The following is an 18,669-nucleotide window of genomic DNA, read 5'->3' as shown; positions in this document are numbered from 1 at the left end:
TTATTCCATTGTGATACCAATACCTCTGACTTATGCTACTCACTCTTAAATTGCAGTATGAATTCAATCATATTATCACTGTCTCCTAAGAGTTCCCTTACATTAAGCTCCCTAATAAGATTTGGGTTATTACACAACACCCAATCTAAGATAACCTTTCCCCAAGTAGACACAAGCACAAGCTGCTCTAAAAAGCCATCTCTTAGGTATTCAGCAAATCCCCTCTCTTGCGATCCAGCACCAACCTAATTTTCCCAATCGCCTTATATTTTGAAGTCCTCCATTACAATTATGACATTACCGTTAGTACATTATATTTCCAGCTCCCTTTGCAATCTCAACCCCACATCTTGGCTACTATTTGAAGGCCTATATATGATTCCCATAATGTTTTTTCTAACCCTAGCAGTTTCTTAACTCCACCCACAGAGATTCAACATTCTCTGACTCCACGTTATTGCTTCCTAAAGATGTAATTCCATTTCTTACCAACAGAGCCACACCACTGCCTATGCCTTCTGGCCTGTTCTTTTGCTATAAAATATATCCTTTAGTGTTAAGTTCCTACCTCTGGCCTTCTTTCAGCCACGACTCAGTGATGCCCATGTTGTCATACTGAGCAATCTCTAATTGCTTCACAAGTTCGTCCACCTTATTCCAAATGCTATGCATATTTAAATACAGCACCTTCACCCTTTTGAATTTTGCCTCTGTGGTCTGCATTTGTACCCAGTCATTGGCTTGTCCTTCCTTACATTCATGTTACATCCATCATCTACTTGTAAACCAGCTGGCTCATCCTGAGCTCGATCATCCTGGATCCCATCGCCCTGCCATATTAGCTTAAACCACTCCCAACCATGAGAATGATACCTTGAAACAGAAAAAATGGTTAACTAGAGTCAACAATTTCCTACGTAAAGTTGTGAAGTCGGCTGATAATGGATAAGTAATACAGAATGTAAGTGATTCTGACTCTGTTCTTCTTCAAAGTCATCAGGACATTAGAACTTAATAGATAGAAACAAGATTGACCACTTGGTCCCTTCCGCCTACTCTCTCATTCCATAAGATCATGCCTGATCTGATCTTACCCTTATCTCTATTTACCTTTATGCTCCTCTAAACTCAACCATCATCCAAAAATTGTTCTTTCTTGGTTTTGACTATATTCTATGACTGAACCCTTGAAGCTCTCTGGAGTAAAGGAATCCGAAGATTTATGACATCTTGAGAAAAGAAAGCCTTCCTCATCTCTATTTGAATGAATGACTGTTTCTTCTGATGACTCAAGATAATTAAAATAACAATACACTCCTGTTTACAGATAACCCAGTCAGATGGAAGGCATGATCATGTCATCATGAAGAACAGAAATCCTTTCCCTTCACTGTCAACCCTGTGAGTGTTATCATAGGAAAATATGGGTCTCTTATTCACATCATTACATCATATCAAGTGCGAGTCAGCAGTCTATTAACTATCTCTGATAAAAAAAAATAACTTGAACATCATAATCCTTATGACAGGATTGTGGCAGTGACACCACAGATTGAGCCTGCCAGAGTCCTGCTGTCCTGGAATCTGTGCAGTCAGAGGGAAGGCATCTCCTTTGCTTGCAGTAATTGACTGCTACTATGAGATCATCTTGGATGCTAGCCTGTTCTATGCTAATGAGAACACTTTCCTTTAAAGGCAGTTGATCCATAAACTTTGACAAAGTAATATCTACCCATCTACAGGAGTGCGGAACTTTCTTTGATCTTTAGCAGACAAAATGTCATGTAATATTCGGTCAAATATTCCTCCAAAAAGGCCTCAATATGATGCCTGCTGCTCATTTTTGTTGAATAAAAAACTTCTATATCCACTAGCTTCTGTATAGCTCCAGCAACTTTATTCACAAGTACCATTTACTGTATTACATGTATTATTTTCTACCCCCCTGTCTCTCTCTGTCTTTCTCGATCTCCAGCAAAGTGCGAAGTAATTCTTTTTGGAAGATTGAACTTGAAGGTAGAATACAAGGTTAATGGCAGGATTCTTAACAGTCTGGAGAAACAGAGACATCTCTGGGACAACATCCAAAGATTCCTCAAAGTTGCAGTGTAAGGTGATAGAGTGGCTAAGAAGATGTGTGTTGGCCTTCATTTGTAAGGGGATTGAGATCAGAGCTGTGAGGTAATGTTGCATCTCTATAAAACTCTGGTTAGACCATACTTGGAGTATTATGTCCAGTTCTGGTCGCCCAATTATAGGATATATGCGGAAGTTTAAGGGAGGATGCAAGGAAATTTACCAAGATGCTGGCTGGATTAGAGAGCATGTCCTATGAGGGTAGATTAGGTGAGCTAAAGCTTTTCATTTTGGAGTAAAGAAGGATGAGAAATGACTTCAGAATCAGAATCAGGTTTAATATCACTGGCAAATGTTGTGAACGTTGTTATCTACGGCAGCAGTACAATGCAATATATAATAATAGAGATAAAACATGAAATACTGTAAGTATATATATATAAAATAGTTAAATTAAATAAGTAGTGCAAAAATAGAAATAAAAAAGTAATGAGGTAGTATTTATGGGTTCGATGACCATTCAAGAATCAGATGGTTTACAAGATGATAAGAGACGTAGAATGAGTAGACAGCCAGAGTCACGTTTTCCCAGAGTAGAACAGCTACTATGAGGAAGCATAGCGTTAAGGTGTTTTAAGGAAAGTATAGTGTGGATGTCAGAGGTAGTATTTTTTTACACAAGGAGTGGTAGTTAGATGGAACATGCTACCACAGAAGGTGGCCGAGGCAGATATGTTAGGAATAGTTAAGAGACTCTTAGAGAGGCAAATAGTTGAAAGAAAAGTTGAGGACTATGTAGGAAGGAAGGATTAGATTGATCTTCGAGTAGGTTAGAGGGTCGGTACACCATCATGGGCCAAAGGGCCTGTCCTGTGCAGTACTGTTCTGTGTTCCGTCCGCTTCTCCAAAACCCTCTTTCTTTCTGTCTACAGAATTCTGCAGAGGAAAGTGAAAGTTTAGAATAATAAGCAAGGTCTCATTTTCTAGGAGTTGGTCTCAACTGGTATACAGATTGTTAACTTGTAAACCAGTTCTTGATTTAAGAGCTGTAGCATATTTCATTATTTTTGATGCTATAAGCAGTTGTGTGTGAAATAGGAAGTCAATATTTATCTACAATACATGCTTTATATACCTAGATCGTGTAAAATATGCTAGTTTTCCTATTTACAGATGTTAGACAAGTGTGAGATCACAATTATCATGGAAAAGGATAGAATCAAAGAGGACAGGAAAATTTTTAATTGGGGAAAGGCAAATTATGAGGCTATAAGGCTAGAACTTGCAGGTGTGAATTGGGATGATGTTTTTGCAGGGAAATGTACTATGGACATGTGGTCGATGTTTAGAGATCTCTTGCGGGATGTAAGGGATAAATTTGTCCCGGTGAGGAAGATAAAGAATGGTAGGGTGAAGGAACCATGGGTGACAAGTGAGGTGGAAAACCTAGTCAGGAGGAAGAAGGCAGCATACATGAGGTTTAGGAAGCAAGGATCAGATGGGTCTATTGAGGAATATAGGGAAGCAAGAAAGGAGCTTAAGAAGGGGCTGAGAAGAGCAAGAAGGGGGCATGAGAAGGCCTTGGCGAGTAGGGTAAAGGAAAACCCCAAGGCATTCTTCAATTATGTGAAGAAAAAAAGGATGACAGGAGTGAAGGTAGGACCAATTAGAGATAAAGGTGGGAAGATGTGCCTGTAGGCTGTGGAAGTGAGCGAGGTCCTCAATGAATACTTCTCTTCGGTATTCACCAATGAGAGGGAACTTGATGATAGTGAGGACAATATGAGTGAGGTTGATGTCCTGGAGCATGCTGATATTAAGGGAGAGGAGGTGTTGGAGTTGTTAAAATACATTTTGACAGATAAGTCCCCGGGGCCTGACAGAATATTCCCCAGGCTGCTCCACGAGGTGAGAGAAGAGATTGCTGAGCCTCTGGCTAGGATCTTTATGTCCTCGTTGTCCACTGGAATGGTACCCGAGGATTGGAGGGAGGCAAATGTTGTTCCCTTGTTCAAAAAAGGTAGTAGGGATAGTCCAAGTAATTATAGACCAGTGAGCCTTACGTCTGTGGTGGGAAAGCTGTTGGAAAAGATTCTTAGAGATAGGATCTATAGGCATTTAGAGAATCATGGTCTGATCAGAGACAGTCAGCGTGGCTTTGTGAAGGGCAGATCATGTCTAACAAGCCTGATAGAGTTATTTGAGGAGGTGACCAGGCATACAGATGAGGGTAGTGCAGTGGATGTGATCTATATGGATTTTAGTAAGGCATTTGACAAGGTTCCACACGGTAGGTTTATTCAGAAAGTTAGAAGGCATGGGATCCAGGGAAGTTTGGCCAGGTGGATTCAGAATTGGCTTGCCTGCAGAAGGCAGAAGGTGGTGGTGGAGGGAGTACATTCAGACTGGAGGATCGTGACTAGTGGTGTCCCACAAGGATCTGTTCTGGGACCTCTACTTTTCGTGATTTTTATTAACGACCTGGATGTGGGGGTAGAAGGATGGGTTGGCAAGTTTGCAGACGACACAAAGGTTGGTGGTGTTGTAGATAGTGTAGAGGATTGTCAAAGATTGCAGAGAGACATTGATAGGATGCAGAAGTGGGCTGAGAAGTGGCAGATGGAGTTCAACCCGGAGAAGTGTGAGGTGGTACACTTTGGAAGGACAAACTCCAAGGCAGAGTACAAAGTAAATGGCAGGATACTTGGTAGTGTAGAGGAGCAGAGGAATCTTGGGGTACATGTCCACAGATCCCTGAAAGTTGCCTCACAGGTGGATAGGGTAGTTAAGAAAGCTTATGGGATGTTAGCTTTCATAAGTCGAGGGATAGAGTTTAAGAGTCGCGATGTAATGATGCAGCTCTATAAAACTCTGGTTAGGCCACACTTGGAGTATTTTGTGCAGTTCTGGTCACCTCACTATAGGAAGGATGTGGAAGCATTGGAAAGGGTACAGAGGAGATTTACCAGGATGCTGCCTGGTTTAGAAAGTATGCATTATGATCAGACATTAAGGGAGCTAGGGCTTTACTCTTTGGAGAGAAGGAGGATGAGAGGAGACATGATAGAGGTGTACAAGATAATAAGAGGAATAGATAGAGTGGATAGCCAGCGGTTCTTCCCCAGGGCCCCACTGCTCAATACAAGAGGACATGGCTTTAAGGTAAGGGGTGGGAAGTTCAAGGGGGATATTAGAGGAAGGTTTTTTACTCAGAGAGTGGTTGGTGCGTGGAATGCACTGCCTGAGTCAATGGTGGAGGCAGATACACTAGTGAAGTTTAAGAGACTACTAGACAGGTACATGGAGGAATCTAAGGTGGGTGCTTATATGGGAGGCAGGGTTTAAGGGTCGGCACAACATTGTGGGCCGAAGGGCCTGTACTGTGCTGTATTATTCTATGTTCTATATTCTACAGTAAATGAAGAGGTATATTATTTTCATAATATCAAGATCACATTATCTGTTATCTGAATACTGAATGGCAACATTAGTTTTCCAATCAAGTTCCATTGATTGGAGTGCCCAACAAAGCTGAGCCAAAGGAAATATGTACCTAAAATATCTACCAATAGTCCGTGTAAGTAACTTGGGACAGTAACATGACTGATTTTAATAATTCTCGGTTCATATTTGAGACCAGTGGACCATAGGACATTGGTGAAGAATTAGGCCATTTGGCCCATCGAATCTACTTTGGTATTCCACCATGGTTGATTTATTATCCCTTTCAAATCCATTCACCTGCCTTCTCCCCATTAACTTTGACACTCTGAATAATCAAAAAGCTATCAACCTCTGCTTTAAATATACCCAATCACTTGGCCTCCACAACCACCTGTGGCAATGAATTCCACAGATTCACTACTCCCTGGTGAAAGAAGTTCATCCTTATCTGTGTTCTAAATCAATATCCCTCCATTCTGAGGTTGTGCCCTCTGGTCCTGGACTCCCCCACTATAGGAAACATACTCGATCTAGGCCTTTCAATATTCAATAGGTTTCATTCCCAGAATCACTCTTATGAACCTCCTCTGGCCATCTCCAATGCCAGCATATCCTTTCTTAGATAAAGGGCCCAAAACTGCTCACAATTCTCTAAATGTGGTTTGACCAATGCCTTATAAATTCTCAGCATTACATTCTAGTCCTCTCAAAATGAATGCTAACATTGAATTTGCCCTCCTTAGCACTGACTCAACCTGCTAGAAAACCCTTAGGGAATCCTGCATGAGGACTCCCAAGTCCCTTTGTACTTTGGATCTCTGACTTTTCTCCATATTTAGAAAATATTCTATGCCTTTATTCCTTCTACCAATGTTATGGCCATACTCTTCTCTACGCAATATTCCATCTGCCCCTTCTGTGCCCATTCTCCAAACCTGTCTAGGTCCTTCGCAAACCTCCTGCTTCCTCAACACTACCTGCCCCTCCACTTACATTCCTATCATCCACAAATCTGTCCACAATGTCATTAATTCCATTATCCAAATCACTGACATATAACGTGAAAAAATGTGGTCCCAACTCCAACCACTGGGGAACACCAATCAGAATAGCACCCCTTTATTCCCACTCTTTGCCTCCTGCCACTTAGCCAATGCTCTACCCATTTTTCCTGTAATACCATGGGCTGTTATCTTGCTTAGCAGTCGCATGTGCGGCATCTTATCAAAAGCCTTCTGAAAATTCAAGTAAACAACATCCACTGACTCTCCTTCGTCTATCCTACCTGTTATTTCCTCAAAGAATTCCAACAGATTTGTCAGACGAGCTTTCCCCTGAAGGAATCCATGCTGATATTGCCCTATTTTATCAGGTACCTCCAGGTACCCCGAAACCTCATCCTTAATAATGGATTCCAACATCTTCCCGTCTCCCTCACTTCTTACAGAGTGGAGTGACATTTGCAATTTTCCAGTCCTCTGGAACCATTCCAAAATCTAGTGATTCTTGAAAGATCATGACTCATATCTCCACAACCTCTTCAGTTACCTTTTTCAGAACCATAGGGTGTAGTCTATCTGGTCCAGGTGACTACTCTACCTTCAGACCTTGCAGTTTCCCAAGCACCTTCTCCTTAGTAATAGCAACTACACTCACTTCTGCCCCCTGACACACTTAGATTTCTTTCATACTGCTAGTGTCACAACAGTGAAGACTGACTCAAAACACTTACTACGTTCACCCAACACTGTTGTACCCCCATTACTACCTCTCCAATATAGTTTTCCAGTGATCCAATATCCACTCTTGCCTCTCTTTTACTCTTTATATAGTATATCTGAAAAAATACTTTTGATGTACTCTTTTATATTATTGGCTAGCTCACCTTCATATTTCTTTCCTTATGGCTGTTTAGTTGTCTTCTGTTAGTTTTTAAAAGCTTCCCAATCATCTAACTTCCCACTAATTTTTTTTGTAATATATGTCCTCTCTTTTGCTTTTATGCTTTCTCTGACTTCTCTCATCAGCCATGGTTGCATGATCCTCCCTTTAGAAAATTCTTTCATCTTCGGGATGCACTGCATTCCAGCCATTGCTGGTCTGCCATCGTTGCTGCTAGTGTCCCTTTCCAATTAACTTTGGTTGGCTCCGTTCTCATGCCTCTGTAATTCCCTTTCCTCCACTGTAATACTGATACATCTGACTTTAGCCTCTCCCTCTCAAACTGCAGGGTGAATTCTATCATACCATGATTATTGTCTCCTAAGGCTTGCTTTACCTTAAGCACCCGAATCAAATCTGATTCATTACCCAGCACTCAGTCCAGAATTGCCTTTCCCCTAGTGGGCTCAACCACAAGTTGCTCAAAAAATCCATCTTGGAGGCATTCTACAAATTGCCTGTCTTGAGATCCAGCACCATCCTGATTTTCCCAATCTACCTGTATATTGAAATGTCCCATGACAATCGTAACACTGCTGATTTAACGTGCCTTTTCTGTCTCCCATTGTAATTTGTATCCTACATCCTGGCTGCTGTTCAGAGGCCTGTATATACAATAATTCCCCTTAGGAACTTTTTACCCTCGCAGTTTCTTAACTCTACCTATAAGGATTCTACATCTTCTGATCCTATGTCACCTTTTTCTAAGGACTTGATTTCAATTTTACCAACTGAGCAGATATATAAGCCCTTTCAATACAATGAGTATCCTTGGATGCTAACGTCCTAACTACGATCTTTTTTCAGCCACAATTTAGTGATGCCCACAATGTTATAACTGTCAACCTCTAAATGCGTGACATGATCATCCACCTTATTCTATATATTGTGTATATGATAATGTATATATAATACATCCAGTCCTGTATTCAATAGGTTTCAATAGGGACATCTAATGTCAGAGAAATGTATACAATATATATCCTGAAATTCTTTTTCTTCGCAAACATCCAAGAAAACAGAGGAGTGCCCTAGGAATGAATGACTGTTAAATGTTAGGATTCCAAAGCCCCCCCCAAGTCCCCCCTCCCGCGCATAAGCAGCAGCAAAGCAATGACACTCACCCACCAGCAAAAGGCATCGGCACCCCACACCGAGCACTCAAGTATGCAGCAAAGCGTCATATAGACACAGTCTTGCAGTACCCCAAAGACTACTGGTTCACACGGTATTCAACATACTGCAGGCTCTCTCTCTCTCTAATAAGGGAAAAAGAGGTATCCCTGTTTCACACCGAGAGGGGAGACATAACAAAACAACTCACCGATTTAAAGTCGGTGGCGTCACTTTTCCGAGCTCTGTGCCCAAGGAACTCAGGTCCCTAGGCACACAGCCAGCAGCCAGCTCGCTGCTTTCGAACTTCTGTGTACTCCCACAACACATCAGGCGGCAGCACTGGCCTCGAATCCGCCTGCCTCCAGAACCACAAAAAACCAGCACCCTGAAGGCCCACCAGTCTTCCAGGCCGTGTTCTTGGCATACCGAAAAGCGGTTGGCAGTGAGGCCCATTTCCACAAAGAACTGAAGTCAGCATGTAACTCCAGGTCAAGGGAAAAAAGAGATATCAAAGATAGAAATAAAGCTGTTTCTGAAGATGCAAGCAAAGGAGTTGCCGTTAGGCGCCATCGTCTTCCTAAGCTCCACACACATTCATCACCCTTTCCAATATTTCCCCTATACTACACGTCAACTCACCCCACTGACTGAAATTTTGCCTTGTCATTTACCTGTCCTTCCTTACAGTCTCTCTATACACTGCATCTACTTGTATATCAACTGTCCCAACCTCAGCCCTATTACTCCAGTTCCTGCCAAATTAGTTTAAACCATCGCAAACAGTCCAGCAAATCTGCCCAGAAGGACACTGAATCCCCCTTGGGTTCAGATCTAACCCACCCTTTCTCTACAGATCATGCCTTCCCCAGAAGAGATCCCAATGATCCAGAAATCTGAAACCTTGCCTCTGCACCAATTCCTCAGCTACGCGATCATCTGCCAAATCATCCTATTACCACCCACATTGGCACGTGACACAGGCAACAATCCAGATATTACTACCATGGAGGTCCTGCTTTTCAGCTTTCTACCTAACTCCATATATTCTCTCTTTAGGACCTCCTCCCTATCTATGTTGTTGGTACTAATATGTACTAGGACATCTGGCTGATCGCCTTCTCTCATTAGAATGCTGTGGACTCAATCTGAGTTGTCCCTGACTCCTGCACCTGGGAGGCAACATACCATCTGGGTGTCTCTTTCATGTGCACAGAATCTCCTGCCTGTTCCTCAAACTATGGAATCCCTATCACTACTGCATTCCTCTTTTCACCCCTTCCCTTCTGAGACACAGAGCCAGACTCAGTGCCAAGTATCCGGTCTCAGCAGCTTCCTCTGGTATCATTGAGAGGAATGGCCACAGGGATACTCAGCACTGGCTGCCTTTTCTGTTTCCTTCTCTAGCTAGGCACTAAGATACCTGTCTCCTGCAATTTAGGGATGATTACTTGCCAGTAGCTCCTGTCCATCTCCTCCTCGTTCTCCCGTATGAAATGATGCTCATCGAGCGGCAGCGCCAGTTCCTTAACCCTTTCTCTAAGGAGCTGCTGCTCAGTGCACTTAATGTATGTGTAGTCATCGGGGAGACTGGAGGTCTCCCAGAGATTCCACATCTCACACAAAGAACATATCACCATCCTTGGACCTATTCTCACTGCACTAATAGACAAAGAAAGAGAGAAAAAAACTTACTAGAGACCTACTTAGAGTCTCCATCTATTCTCGCCAAAGCCTATTGAGCCATAGCCTGACCATAACACTGCCCAATCCAACAATGGCTACTCCCACAAAGGCTGAGCAAGGTATGATAATAGTTTTGACTCCTAAAGTATTACAAAAGGAGACCTCCTGCCTCAGAAACATGAGGCAGAGTTTATAAAAGATAATTAACTAGTCATACAACTGACAGAAGAGGCACGAGGTTTAAATAGAGCTCAGGGCTTTGTGTGATTTTTCAGTTTGCTGCAGCAAAGGCCAATAAAAAGAACCGAGGTGTAAGCAGAGCGGCCATTATGGTAGTGGCCATTGATGGACTTAATGAACCTGATGCTCTTGGCTTTGCTGCACTTTTAAACAAGGGCATGGATGCTGCCTTCTTAAATGAGGATATACTGTCCTTGATCAGCTTGCTGACGGGAGTACCTGTTACATACGCCAAAATACTGCGATATTAGGTAAAGTTCACTTTGCTGGCATGATATCTATGATTATATGGCTATATATTTCATACTTATGACTTTGAGGCTAAGTATAACGCCAGTGCTATACTTCAGTTTGCTGACCATGACCAGTGTTGTTGGCTGAATAAAAGCCAGTGACGAATCGCTTGTAAGAGGGAGATTGGAAATGGTTGAATGGTACCACAAAAGCAACCTCACCATCAGCATCATATAAAACAAAAGAACTGATTATTGACTTCAGGCGGAAGAAGACGGAGGCCCATGAGCCAGTTCTCATTAGGAGATCAGAAGTGGAAAGGTCAGTAAATTATTTAAATTCTTTGGCATTATCATATCAGAGGATCTGTCCTGGGACCAGCACGTAAGTGCCACCACAAAGAAGGTATGACAGTCCCTCAACTTTCTTAGAAGTTTGTGTAGATTCAGCATGTCATCTAAAATTTGTCAAACTCCTCTAGATGATCACTGGCGAGTAACCTAACTGGTTGCATCATTGGCTGGTGTGGAAATACCAATGTCCAGGAATGGAAAAGTCTACACAGAGTACTGGATGTAGCCCAGTCCATCACAGGCAAAGTGCTCCCCACTATTGAGCACATTTATAAGTAGCACTGTCATAGGAAGGCGGCCACTATCATCAAGGACTCCACCATCCAGGCCATGCTCTCTTCTTGATACTACCATCAAGCAGGAAGTAAAGGAATCTTACATCCCACATGACCAGGTTCAGGAACAGTTATTACCCTCCAGCCATCAGGGTCCTGAACCAGAATGACCTGGATAATCTCATTCACCTCAACTCTGAACTGATTCCACAATGTACAGATTCACTTTCAAGGACTCTACAACTCTTGCTCTCAGTATTATTTATTTATTTGCACAACTTTTCTTCTTTTGCACATTGGTTGTTTGTCAGTCTTTGCTTATGCATAGTTTTTTAAAAATAAATTCTGTTGCAGTTATTTATATTCCTATAAATGCCTGGAAGAAAATGACTCCCAAGGTGGTATATGATGACATACATGTACTTTGATAGTAAATTTACTTTGACCTTGACTTTGACTTGTGATACCGCACTCTCATGTTTAACAGCAACATTCAGTTCAGCAAGTATACTAATGTCTTTTCGGTGATGAAATTGGCTCCCCTGTTGGTTGGCACTCAGCAGAGAGAAGTCTGTCATGAATGCTTTCATTATCTGCTCTGAGAAGGTTAGAATCTCATTCTGACTCACCCCTCTGGGAAGGGAATATATATTAACTTTTATGTCACACACAGAATGCTGGAGGAACTTTAACAAGTCTGGAAGTGTCTACAGAGGGGAGTACAGTCATATGAGGAGCCACACCTCATATTCTGCCTAGGTAGCTTCCAACCTGTAACATCAATTTCTAGTAATGTCTCCCCCTCCCTTCTTCTTTCTTTTTCAATTCCCCATTCTGTCTGTCCTCTCACCTCTTCTCTTCTTTTCACCTGCTAACCACCTCCTTCTGGTTCCCCTCCTCCTTCACTTTCTTCAATGACCTCCTATGAGATTCCTTCTTCTTCCGTCCTTTACCTCTTCCACTTATCCATCCCCAGCTCCTTCAACCCCCGCCTATCCACTTACCTCGTCTCACCTGTCACCTGTCTCCTATGCCTACCTTTTCATTCTGGCTCCTGCTCCCTCTTGTTTCCAGTCCTGATAAAGGCTCTCAGCCTGAAACATTGACTGTTTATACCTCTCTACGTCTGTTGCCTGACTTGCTGCATTCTTCCAGCTTTTTATCTTCCAGCATCTGCAGAATCCTTTTTGTTTATAACTATTATGTCAGTTCGGACTCTCTTAAATGCCATGGCAATTCAGCGCAGAATAATGAAACAGATATACTGTACCAGTCTTACAAATCCTAGCAATCAATTAGGCTGAGTCTGATCAATCATGTTAAGTGAGTTTGTACAAAGTGCTTTTTAGTCAATCTTACTTTTAATAAATTGGCATTCGTTATCCTACAAGAAAAGACATTTTGCTCAGCAGTGTGGTGATCTGAGTCAGCATACTTACCCTAGTAAATTGGTTACACATCATAAATATATATATAACCATCACAAGAAGCTTCCCTTTTTCACAAGACCTGCTATCTCTGATCACAACGGCTGGCTGCTCTTACACAAGCACCGTGGCCTGATTGATTCTCCAAATGAGTGTCATGAATCTGAGATCCTTTGCAATGAAACTTGACCTACTATTGTCACATGTAAAAAGTTCAAAGTTCAAAGTACATTTATTCTCCAAGTATGTATGCAGTATACAACCCTGAAATTCGTCTTCTCGACGGTCAGTCACGAAACAAAGAAAAACCATGGAACCAGCCCTTTCATAGAAAAACGTCAAACATCAACCCACCCCGTCCATCTCCACATGCAAAAACATTGCACAAACGGTAACAAAGAAACGATTGAACAACACAGAACATAAAATACAAAAGTTCTATTTTAGTACAGTTCAGCTCAGCGTTCATTATCTACAGGCTGCCCTAAATCAAAAACCGTCCAACAGTAGTAACAAAAAAAAGTGTAACCAGTCTAGAACTAGAACTAGAACACATTATAAAAAATGAATTAGAGTCCAACTCTACAATCTGCATCAATTAAACTTGCTCCAGGCCCATCCGCTGACACCATTGAGGGAGAGAGATCACACAAATGTCAGGAACTTCCCTTGGGAGCAGTGAGTGAGAGACCACCACAGCAGACACCCTCTCCAGCAGCAGCGAGCAAGAGGCTGGTAGACGGCGCTGAACGCACGCTCGTCTTCCGCACTCGCCTCGATGACTTCAATCTTCCTTGGTGCTGTAATTGGTGAAATCAGCGAGAGATGGAGTTGATCGTGGGCCCGCACCCTGTCTCCACGCTTCCTGGCCTCCATGCCACGAGCTTTGGTCACAGCTTGGTGGAACCCTCTTGGAGACAGAAGAGATCCAGATTGCCTGATTAGCCCAATATCACACAGCCAGAATATAGATTATAAACTCTAACAGTAGTAAAACCATGTCTGAAGTTTTAAAAAGCTGTATAAGAAGTGAGAGCAATTGCTTTGTGACCTGTCTTCTTCCTGATCACAGTGAAATACAGTGAAAATCTTAGTTTCCCCAGCCATCCATAGAGATTATTTCAAAACATAAGTCCATTGATGTAGCATGAAGAAAAATTAATAACAGAAAATTAGAATATGTAAGTTTACAGTTATGTTTACAGATGAAGTGTAGTGCAGGTAAACAATAAAGTCAAGGTAAAATATGACAAGGTAAAATATGAGGTTAAGAGTTCATTGTTAATGTACAAGAAATCTGTTCGAGAAAAAAAGTCTCAGAATTTAGTTTTAGTAGTGTGGAATGATTCTAATAGATGTAATTATTAAATCTGCTGGGAACAGCTGGGAAGAGTTATCAAGTTCCGGAGCCTAGCAGGCAGGCAGGCAGATCCAGACCATGTGGAAAACTTCAATGGAAATTCTGGCAGATTTTGATGTGGTTTATTGTGAGGCAGTAGGGAAGTTGTTGCAGATTTATTGTGCAGCAGACCTGTAGCAGACTGATCGTGAGGATGTTTTGTTACAGTTGCACAGGATGTAGGTGAGCTCACACCTGAAGAATTCACCCAGCACAATCCTCGCTAATTTAACACAAATGACACATTTCACTCTATGTTCTGGTATTTCGATGTACATGTGACAGATAAAGCTAATCTTCTATCTGCATATGGTTTTGTCACTTTACATAACAGAGTTAGTAGTATTAGTGACAATCTTAAAGAGCTTCACCAGGTTAATTCCTGAGATGAGCCCAAACCCACAACCACTGCCTACTAATAATGACTACCTCACCTGATACCAGTATCGTCACCTGATTCAGCAGGAAAACTCCAGGACCATATTAATATCATGTCATGGGAGTATTAGACAGAAATGGTTAACATCTTGACCACACAAAGTCTCACTGGAGAAGACAAATCAAAGCAACGGTGTATTAAATAAAAGCCATCCTAAAGGCAGCAAGAGGTATCCAGAACAGCAGGTTTACACTTCCTGGCAAGGACTTCTCTACAGAAATCACACCACAAAGAGCTACAATGAGGTATCGGGCAACAGCAAGTCAGGGCTTCCCTAGCTCCTTCACAGAACTAGAAAAGGTTGCTGAAAAAATCCGCCAAGGACCTCACGACTGCATAATAACAGGTTTGCATAAAGGGACTGGGTTCATGTCATTATTGTGCAAAGAAGCAAAATAAACACACACTCACATAATTGTGCTCCCCAAGCCAACTGAAAGTTCTGACAACCCTATTATCTGTGGATTAATCTCTTTACTGTTAGTGGCCCTCACACTGGTAGAAAGAAAGATCCTCATTTAGGACTTTGCAAACATAATTCATTGCTGACCTAGTACTATGTCTTATACAAAACATGTAGTGACAGGGGAAAAGTAGTACTGTGCTAGCAAATCCAGCATATACAGATGATGCCGATTGTCTGACAGGACTAATCTGCCTCACTTTAGCTTTCTGGCCCTTTACAAAGCAGATTCTACTCACCACTAAGAAGGCCCTTCCTCCCTTTGGTCAACTGACGCATATGCTTTCCAAACTGAAGCCTCCTTTCAATGATACCATAAACACAGTTGCCCACAAATCAGAAAGAGGAATATGACCAAGATGGAATCAGAATCAGGTTTAATGTCACTGGTGTATGTTGACTTTGCACAATGTGACGAGAATACACATAAATTAAGATGTTTGCTGGCCTGGGCTAGCACCAGTGGCATCAGCAGTTGGTCTGCCACCTGTCCTCAGGGCAGGGAGAGATAAGGAACAATGAAGCAGCATTTGGAGATGTTAATGAAGGAGCCATCAGTCTGGGTATTGTCTAGAGCGGCTCCCCCTTTGAACCCTGAACTGTTTGAAGTGATGGACAGGCGATACCCCAGCAGGGGGATAAAAAGGGACAGGTTCGCTAAGGCAGGACACAGACGACACTCGAGGTAACGAGACCCTGGAAGTGGTGCGCCTCTCATGAGTTGGTGGGAAGCTCTTGGACGGCTGATCGGGGGATCAGCCTTAAACGCACAGGGTGGAAAGGTACGATCAGCGGGAACCCGGTGGGTGTCCGCCCTTGCTTGGGTGCTGGGTTCACTGCAGAGGATCGACCGCATCTGGAGGAGGGGTCACAGTCGGTGACCTCAGGTGACATCACAAAGGACCCGCCCGAAAGCTGCTTGTGAGCAATATCGCCGGTCTGTGAGTGGAAGCCGTTCTGAATGATCAGTCCTTCTCGTTCTCTCTCTTCCTCCCCCCACATTGTCCATCGCCATGGCAACGATTATTGCAAACTGAACTAAATTGGACTGAACTTTGTGTCACTTTGAAATTTGGTCATTTACCCCTAGACAACGGTAGAGCTTGATTGATGCTGTTATCTTAATTCTGTGCACATGTGTGTTTATCATTGCTGAACTGTTGCATTTATTATCCTTTCGATTACTGTGTTGCTTGTTTCTTTAATAAAACTTTCTTAGTTCTAGTAATCCAGACTCCAACTGAGTGATCCATTTCTGCTGGTTTGGCAACCCAGTTACAGGGTACGTAACAACGAGCAGTACTTTGAAATACAAAATAATAGAGGGAACTCTGAAATCAGCAGCAACTGTGGTTTATTCTCCAAATTGACTTATCAGCGTCAACACTGGGAATGCTGGGAATGACCTACCTGTTTTGCTGAAAATCAGAATGCTTTAATTTATGCACATATTATGCACATATTATGGACATATTATTATACAACTTTGATGCAAATATCCAATGGAATTTCATTTTTAGTACACTATTTTGTGAAAAATAGAATGAATAATTCAAAATGTTTTTGCTACGGAAGAAACTCCAGGCTGTTGGAATGGATTAGCTGGAGCCTGCTGCGAGAACCGAATTAAACCCCTGTTCAAAAACATGGTCAGACATGGTCACTTAGACATAAACTGCCTGACAAGCCTGCTTCACTAACATTTATCTTTAAATATTAGGAACATGGAAAAAGATTCTTTGTTCTCGAAAATTCACAAAGACTCAATCTAAAATTTCGAAATCTTACACTGGATACTGTACATTCCACAGAGGCGCAGGGTATAAAAGGACTAACAGTACATTAGTTTGAAGTCCTGGAGAAAGGTCTCGGCCCGAAACATCGACTGTTTATTCATTTTCATAGATGCTGCCTGACCTGCTGAGTTCCTCCAGTATTTAGTTAGTCCTTTTATACCCTGTGTCTCTGGGGTAAATATTGTGTCCAGCGTAAAATTTATGAATTTTAGATTGAGTCTCTGCAGCACATTACATTGCTTCACACTGGGGCTTTACTGTGCAATATTAAGATTCCATTCCTTCAATATACTGCCAATCTTATGGTAAGCAATATTCATCAAAATTGGCAGCCCTTAGTAAGCACATGAGGCTAATTCTCAGTAGGACTTTACTGTTCACCTGTGCACACTAGGCATAATTTACAGTGGTTACCAATCTGCAAGGCATTGGTATATGAGAGGAAATTGGAGCACCCAGTAAAAACTCACACATTTGCAGGGAGAAGACAGCACACAGAATGTGCTTGAGGCTAGGACTGAACGTGGGTCACTGCAATTGTGAGGCAGCAGCTCTACTAGTGCCAATGTGCTGCTCCTGAGCTATAAGACTTTCAGTTCGTATGAGCACCTAGACCTTTGGACTAGTTCTTAAGATGATTTTAATAAAAAATGCTGGGCATTAAATTTATTTCACTAATTGATGAGATGTGGGCATCACTGGTGTGACGAAAAACCAAGTTATCAGAAGATTGATGCTAATGAGAGAGAGATAAGGGAGACAATGGAGAAACATTCAAAATGCTAATAAGAGAGAAGAGAGAGGTTAACAAGGAAGAAACACAATTCAGATATTTTCTTTGAACCTGAACTGTTTGAAGCTTGATGGACAGGCAATATCCCAGTAGGGGGATAAAAAGAACAGGTTCGCTAAGGCACAACACACACCACGAGATCACGAGATAACGAGACCCTGGAAGAGCGGTGTGCCCCCACAAGTTGGTGAGAGTTTGGAGGTCTGGTTTGAGGGAACCGACCATAGACTCACAGGGTGAAAAGGTACAATTGGCGGGAACCTGGTGTGTGTGTCTGCCCTTGCCTGGGTGCCGGGTTCACCGCGGAAGAATGGTCGTATCTGGAACAGAGGGGTCACAGTCGGTGACCACAGCGGGATAGAAGACATAAAAGGGTCTGCCCGAAAGCCAACTGTGAAGAACATCAAAGGTCTGCTTGAATCAAAATTTGCATCTCTCTCTCTCTCTCTCTCCCCAACGGCACAACAGGGATTACTGCGAACTGTACTAAGCTGAACTGAACTCTGCATCACTTGAGACTGATCATTTTACCCCTAGACTGCAATAGAGCTTGATTGATTCCTATTACCCTAGTTCTGTGTACATGTGTGTTTTATCATTGCTAACCTGTTGCATTTATATCCTTACGTTTAGAGTACTGTGTTACTTATTTCTTTAATAAAACCTTATTAGTTTCCAGTAATCCAGACTCCAACTAGTGGTCCATTTCTGCTGGTTTGGCAACCCAGTTACGGGGTACGTAACACTGGCAAGGCCAGAATCTGTTATCTATCTCCAAATGCTTTCAGGAGGTGCTTGTAGAGAAATTGCTGCCGTGGTGTTGTCAGGTAGGAAGTGACAGAAATTGAGATTTGGTGAGGATGGAGAATTTCCAAATCAGACAATGTGCGCCTTGAAGAAGAACTTGTAAACCAAAGTCAATTTATTATCAAAGTACCTCTATGTCACCATGTACTTGTGTCATTGCGCCTGCAGTCTTTGTCCATGGCA

This window comes from Mobula birostris, chromosome 21 (genome assembly GCF_030028105.1).
Source record: "Mobula birostris isolate sMobBir1 chromosome 21, sMobBir1.hap1, whole genome shotgun sequence".
NCBI classification, from domain to species: domain Eukaryota; kingdom Metazoa; phylum Chordata; class Chondrichthyes; order Myliobatiformes; family Myliobatidae; genus Mobula; species Mobula birostris.
Note: the sequence above shows the minus strand (reverse complement) of the source record.